Raw genomic sequence first — 8,227 nt, 5'->3', positions numbered from 1 at the left:
AGTATTCAACTGTCAGGCCAGACTTGACGTTGACCAAATTTAAAAACTGAAGTCAAAAATCATCTATAAAATGTTGCTTGATCCAATAAATTTATTTATGATTTTATTTCCGTCGAATTCAACAATCATTTACATATATAAGAAATATATGTTATAGAAAAGAATTAAGACTTTAGAAGTAATGAATTAATTATCGAAGGAATTACGAACTACCAGATATACGCATAACTCCTATATGTATGTATTCAATTACTTGTTTCGTCAGGGGAGTACGAACAAAAAATAAAAAAGAATTACGAATCAGCAAAATCAAGAATTACAGTTTTCGTTGGAAATTCACGTTTTGAGATCCCCCGAATCGAAATGAGCAAGTTTCGCAAAATGGTATGTGTTTATGTGGCCACCCTTACTCAAAAAAAGTCATACGAAGTTGAAATTACATATTTAAGGCGATTATATCCATATATATACATATATAGCAACTTTATCGATAAAATTGACTGAAATTTTCGAATCGGAGAATCGATTTTTCCTATTTCTCAAAAACGGCTCTAACACTACTGATTAAAATAACGAGTTTTATCAATGCAAAATTAGATGTTATTTAATATAAGATTTAGATTTTATCCCCATTGAAAAAGTCTGACGACCTAATTGTGGAGTTTTAAAAAATGTACCTCTAAAGTACATTTAGTTTTGTATATTTCAATAAATTATCTATTTCACATCCTTACTACTTATTAAAAATACATAAATATAAACTATGAAAGTATTTAATAGTTAAATATTTATTTATTTAAGTGTTTAGACCACTAGGGCCATCTACACTGAATTTACACTGTTAGTGATCACAATTGACATATTAACAAAGTTACAAAGTGAGAAAGTCACATATAATTACAAAGTGAGAAAGTTACAAATTTACAATTACAATTATAATTACGTATTTACAATTAAAATTACATATTTACAATTATAATTTACATTTTACAAAGTTGCAATTAGATTTGAGGTAGTTAGTAAATTACTATAATGAATTTTGCATCCACTTATCTATTGCTGGACATTTAGACTATATGTGATCATAAATATTAATGATTTATAGAAAGTGAAAAAGTTTCGTTATTGTAGTGGGATCTTCTCTCAACGTCTCCTGTAAATCTGAAGTGAACCGGTGCGGTTCGTGAGCAATACATTCAGTGAGAATATGCCTAACGGTGAGATCGTTTCCGCAGTAGCAACACATCGGTGCATTTTTTTTTTTCATGAGATGACCGTGGGTGAGTCGAGTATGGCCTATCCGAAGACGGGTTAATACCACATCTTCTCTCGGTAGCAGATTCAAGTTTCTGGTTGGACGTTTCACTGTCTGTTGGATCATTCTTAACTTGTTTTCTCTCATGGTGAACCATTCATCTTGCCACTCTTGCCATCCACTTTGATCCATGAAATAACATATTTGCATATTGATGATATTACAACTTGACCTATCGTTATAGCTAGTCTGGCTTGCGAGTCTGCCTTTTCACTCCCAATGATCCCACATAAAGCCATAAAAACAAGACCCTACAACCCATGTTGTTCAAAGTTTTCAAATGCTGCTTCAACTCTATTATTAATGGGAGTGTTGGATCTTTTAAAAATTTGAGGGCAGATTCCGAGTCAGAACAGATGACCGAGCGGGGACAATTTAGAGGGATATTGCAAACTGCGCGATTGATTCCGAACAGTTCTGCAGAGTACACCGAACAATATGGTCGTAGCGAGAATAAGAGGGTGTGATTATCTGAAACGACAGCAGTGCCTACTCCTTCGCCTGTTTTGGAACTATCTGTAAAAATGAAGTTCCAATCGTGGTGGTTAGTTTTAAATTGATTGAACTTTTTTAATGTGATAATTGGTGGTAAACTGCGACTGAAGTAATTGTTTTTGACTGTTGGAAATGGTAAAAACCATGGTTCTATCTGTGCCTTACTAAATAAATAAATAATTAAATATATTCCCGGTGATAAGAATAGTAACATAGACGTATTGTATATTTTTAGAAACCCAAATATTTTATAAAAATAGATATTTAACAAAGAACTTCATGGATAATGACGAGAAATACATAAATAAAAGGTTTGTTTTAACAATAGTTTGAGCTGGTGGGCGCATGTGCTAGGGGTTTCTCGTTTCAGTAACCTGGCAACGTTTTCCTGTCACTGACCAGAGGTATTAAAAAATTAAATTTATATTCCACTTAACTAATTTAAATCAGCTTTTCAGTTGACAGGATAATTCCATAAAATCATTCTCAGTACTTCCAATGTTGATTCTACAACAATTAAGCATCGAATGAATGGTAGTGAACAAATTAAATTTTTTGTAAAATGCTATTATTTCATTTTTCCTGTTCTGAAACTAGTGAGGATAAATTTCAAATCAAAGTAGGCCAGTAAGTAAAAGTTGTGTGATGCGCACACCACACCAGATTTTTATGAGGAAGATTCCTTATTTTATTTTTCTTCCTTCATTCTTTATTTATATCAATGTAGCATCTTCTTTGTCTTTTTAATTATAATGAAACTTTTGCTAAACAATGTACTGTCGTATTTTCAATTAACATTTTTATTTTTAGGCTGAGGTTTAAATTTAACATTTTTCTTTTCGTTATTTTACTGAAAAATATTATTACATTCAGATATAATCTTTTTTCAGATAGATTAAAATTGGTATGTATTTAATATAAACTTTTAAAGCTGTATTCTTTTAAAGTTATACTATAACATTTCTCTTCAAAAATATGTTTTCTATTAAATGCCCTTTATTCAGAACTCATTAATTAATTACCAACATTGTGGGGCCATCGGCACATCTTCAGGTGCACTAACATTGTTGTCTTATTTTTCAATTATCGTAATGGTATTACAATAATATATCTGTATCAAGTCCAATATTTTATATCTAATGTAAAACCAATGTTGTCCGATATTTATTTAATGTTAATAATGAATAATATTTAACACTTTAAAAGGTAAAGCAAGGTTACATTTACCGTTATTGTCAGAGATTAGAAAAGAGAGTTCTCAGACAATGGAGTTCAATTTCGTACTATGCTGCTTACTTGAATACTGGACTAAGAGGAGAAATATTATTGTATTCTTTGACAGGAAAAAAAGAATGATATTAGTCATTCCCAGGGTCGAAACTTTGAAACCGAAAATTTGAATTTTTATTTGAACAGGAAAAAAATTAAATTTCTTCTTAATAATTTTGGTTCATTTGATTGGAAGAGTTGTGCAATAATCTTAATATTATTAAACAGCAAAAATGATTATAGTGATTTTATTGTGATTATATATAAAAGACTTGTTTTTTATAATCCAACTTTATTTATAGATAGATATTTCAATCTGCCACACCGTTGTGGGCAATAGGTAATAGTGATAAATGATCACATTCTTACTAAAATAAAATAAAATAAGAATGAAATAAATAAATAAAATCTCTTCTAAAATATATACAAACAGAAGGATAAAGAAAATGCACATAATCAAGCTATGTACATGAAAAAATAAATAAATAAAATAAAATAAAAGAACTCTTGTCACATTTACACTCCTGTGTACAATATTTACACAATCGTTCTGAGGATCACTGAGCTCACTCTATCCTTCACGTGTTAGGGGTAGAGCAGCGCTCATAAGTTCTCAGCGCATCCCTTTCGCCGCATCACTGGTAATGAGCCAGTGGAGGCTGAGCAAGTGCGCTAAAGATAAAAGCCTAAATAAGGAAGTTAGATTAATTTATATCTTTAGAAATTAAAGAAAATAATTGTTAAGAGTGCCTGATGATGGGGTGATGACACCAAAACGTATATATATATTTTTAGTTTTTCAATAACCTAAATGTTTATGAGTTTTTGTAGCGAATAATAAAATTCTTAAGAGATCTAGAGAATTTCAAGAAAAAACTGCAATGGTCGATATTTGACTAAGTAAATTTATATTTAATAAAAAAAATACGAAGATAAAAATATAACAAAACCTATCTTGAGAAAATTGTTGATTGGTTGATAAACTATACATTATTTGATGATTATTGTGGACACTATACATACATATATACAAAGCTATTGTCAGGACCTTTCAGCATTTAACGTTTTCATGATCATGACTAGCTGAAAATGGTTGAAAATATTATACCTTTCATGTTTTCATTGTTGTATTTAAAATTAGAGAAATATATTTTTACTTATATCTATAATTACAGTTTAGAACTTTTAATAAGATTCATATATGGAGAACGCGATCAGCCCAAGCTTGAGCATAATCCTAACACGTGACCCCTCCTATAGGTCCAATCAGAAGCGAATTCTTGAACTCTATATCTGCGTGAGGAAGTAGATGAAATCTATAAATACGATGGTTGCCTCATTAACCTCCCACTCTGCAGCTTGATAACGGCAGTTGGCCTCCTCACTGCTAATCCGTCTTTCCCCGAAATATGGTAAATATGTCCATCACAACATTGTTCCTCGTATTATTAGTGGTCGCCTGGAGCGAGTGCTATGCATCTTATAATTGTGCCTATACAGTGGATCAATCTATGGCAGGAAAAAACCTCGAATTATGCGCTAACCTGTGCAATGGATTTAGGTAATGTTCCAATATTTTTTTTTATATATTTCCAACCCAGGACCTAAACAACAAAAAGTTGCGTACATCATAAAACTTTTACTTAACATTCTACTTTGAGCTAAAATTTACTCTCGCACGTTTAAAAACAGGAGTTTCTCAATTATTCAGGACAATAATAGTTCCTAACTATAGAAAGTAAACACTGACTATTATCATAAAAACAATAATATGCACGGAAACATTTCCTTTAGTTAATAATCTAATTCTTCCATAGTTTATATTTATTCAGTCCTTCTCACTGCTAAAAATGAGAGAAAATTAGCAAAAGTAAAGGTGTTTTAGACTTATTATGAGCCTTGCCTAATTTTTCATATACTTGTGGAAAATATTTCATGAACGATAAACGTATAAAGCAAATAATTTAATTTTCACTATTAAATTACTGAAAATCTATAAGGTATATTAAAATCCGAACTATGAAAGCTTTGAAATTCAATTTATTGATTCTTCTCATTTTCTAGGTCAAAGCAATTTTAACCTTTCACTTAATAGGCCTTATTAATTTATTTATTATTAAATTATATGAATTTATAGTTTTCGATTTTTGAAGTAGTAATAAATACGTAAGTTGATTGTTTATAATGATAAATATGATAAAATTGATTCTAATGTAATAATATAAAAATAAGACAATTGAATAGGGATGGGAATAAAAAATATGTTTCATAGGTTCAATTGCTGTCTTGGGCCACTATCTTCAATTATGATCACTAAACTGATATGAGTACAAAAATTGATGAATTATTTTTGTAAAAAATTTGTACTAAAATTCAAAAATATTCATTAAGAACAATTTTAATATTGTTGTAACATGTCTTCATATAATTCATTTTTAAATTATTAATTATCGGTGAGAGTGAATAAGGAAAAATATTCTTAGAATCTCATTACACCTACATTGTAAAAAATAAAACTAAATAACAATACTAGTCTTTTATTAATTTTATCACAAACAATTCCATTTTATGTATGTACTTTGTAGACGTTTCGGCCTTTTTAATCGGTGGCCATCTCAAATTTGTTTTCCCTTACTTCCTCACCTCAGTCATCTTATCAAAATTCTTAGGTATTATGAATATAACTCTATTGAAGTATTAGTTAATATTTTTCATGTGGATTTATAATATATTAATTAATATTATACTTAAAATTCATATATTAAAAACATACATTTTTTATAAATATAGAAACTAATATGTTCTTTTTTTAATCTTATTGGCAATTAAACAATCTTCAGATATTTCTGGAGATTATAAATTAGTTTACAAAAGTTATAATTTTTTTCCAAATTAGTTTAAAATATTTTTAATTATATAAAGTTTAACTGTAATGTTAATTAGTATATTGTAGATAAAAATTCCTTTGAAAAGAATATAAATACTGCTTTATAGATTATTTCTGATGCCAAAGAATATTAATAAGATGACAGAGGTGTAATATATTAAGTGAAATTGTTAGCGAACAAAAATTTCATTCTTATATAGTTTTATTTTTTAGGATAATGAAGCCCTAAGAATGTTTTTCCTCAATCATTCTGATTGATAATTAATAATTTAAAAACGAGTAGAGGAGGCCGATAAAAAAAAAATAAAAAACCCAGGATGAGGCCCGATCATATCTTACCTTTAAGACATTTATTGAATAATTTAATTTTTTTTAAATAGCTTAATTGACCATCATTGGAGAAGCAGCTAAAATTGAAAATCGGAGTGAAAACAATAACAAAAATTATATATAACAAAGATAAAATATGTTTTAAATTTTTTTTAGAAATGTTTACGTCACTCAGCAAAGGCTGTTTTTTTCTGTTTAAAGATCGGTTTAGACAATATCTTACGTTTCATTCCTTGAAAACAGAACATAAGCGTAAAGCGTCAATAAGCGTATATTTTCTGAATTATGCAAATATGCTTCCTATGTTCTGTTTCCATACAATATTTATTATAAAGAGTAAATAAATAATTGAAGACCCACTTTCCGTTCCGTTTATTTATTATTTCCATAAATTTATTTCCACTTTATTTAAACAGTCTGGAAGTCACACGGAAAGTATATTTGTCGTCTTCTATAGTACATTCATCGTTCTATAGGTGACTACTTCTTCATTAAGGTCTTCGGTAAATTTTACAATAAAAATCTGGTGCGCGCATCACGCAACTTTTACTTATAATTCTACTTCAATATCCTTAAAAAGAAATAATCCTTTTACATTTCGAAACAGCTACTTCAGGATGACAATAGTTCTTCTTACCTTATATTTCATACATAGGTAATTAAAAGTGAATTGAATGGTAAAATAATAATTATTAAATTACGTTATATTTTACATTCATCTAGTCTTTATTATTAACAAAAAGTGATGGTGAATTTTTCAAAAAAAAAAAAAATTAAAGGTAGCTGAATTTTAATCGAATTTTTTTTTATATGAACATGAAAGCGATTTAAGACGGTTTTTGTAATTAAGGGTTTCATGAGATGTAAAAAACTATTATCAACTTTGTTCCTTACTTGAATCCAGCAGTTCAACAAAATATAACGAAGCTGTGTACTGTGAGACAGGATCAGAAGATATCGGCTATTGCAAATTTCCCAGTTTATTTTTGCCGGCTGAGTAAGATCAGTTTTACTCAGCCGGCAGAAATAAACTGAGAGAGAAAGAGTTTGTAAGACATAATTATTTGGAATCAAGGGACCTAAGAACCTATATTTTTCTCAAAAAATCAATTTTTTACACGATCCTAATACTTGCCTTCCATATACTCCATTCATAGGTAAATGAAAGTAAGATAATTTCATCTAAGAATGTAGTGGACTATAGATAAAATAAATTTTATATTTGTTATAATACGTTATTACATTATTTATATTACTTTTAGGACTATTGCTGCTTTGGAAGAAAATAAGAAGATAAGAATTATTTACCTGTTTTGTTCCGTGATCAATACATCAACATTGAGACGAAATACACGAGAGTTGCACCATGTGAATTGGATATAAACATTATTTATGAAGCTTTGGTATTTTTATATGCACTATGGAATATATTACAATTACTTCATGGTTTTTAAAATCTGTTAAAAATATTGTATATTTATTTCCTTCTTTTTCATAATAAAATGGTCCATACTATAAAACATTTTTTTATTGGTTATATTATTTCAACTAAGTTTGACAACCTATTGATGGCAGGATTCATACATTCCTTCTAATCATTGTTAAACAAAACCTAACTAGATATCTTTAATCCTTATAGATATATTTGATCCTTAAATTCAACTTTACTTTTTATTTAAAACATATATTAGTCAGTCCAAAGCTTCCTCACACATTAAATTTTTATTCTGTCCAACACTGTTTCTTGAGCAGTGGTTCCCAACATAGGATCCACGAAATAATTTAGGAATTGTAAGGGTCATTCCAGATCAACACAAATCAATTTGAACATTGCCATCTCAGATTTTCTTCACATTTTTCGCGGTTGTTGCGTAGAATTCCTAGCTTTTGCTGAAAAGACAGATCACTTCATTTGAATCAAATGATTATGT

General features: G+C 28.9%; 1 long non-coding RNA gene across 1 annotated transcript; it reads left to right on the top strand.

Moving 5' to 3' along the window:
- The first annotated feature begins 4,422 nt into the window (after positions 1-4,422).
- On the top strand, positions 4,423-7,818 carry LOC106686884 (uncharacterized). The gene is made up of 2 exons (XR_001344077.2): positions 4,423-4,640; positions 7,559-7,818. It is a non-coding gene; the product is annotated as an uncharacterized lncRNA (long non-coding RNA).
- The last annotated feature ends 409 nt before the right edge of the window (positions 7,819-8,227 follow it).

The sequence above is a fragment of the Halyomorpha halys genome, unplaced genomic scaffold, assembly GCF_000696795.3.
Source record: "Halyomorpha halys isolate HHAL.00 unplaced genomic scaffold, Hhal_1.1 Scaffold894.1, whole genome shotgun sequence".
NCBI classification, from domain to species: Eukaryota; Metazoa; Arthropoda; class Insecta; order Hemiptera; family Pentatomidae; genus Halyomorpha; species Halyomorpha halys.
Note: the sequence above shows the minus strand (reverse complement) of the source record. Positions and strands in the feature narration are given on the sequence as shown.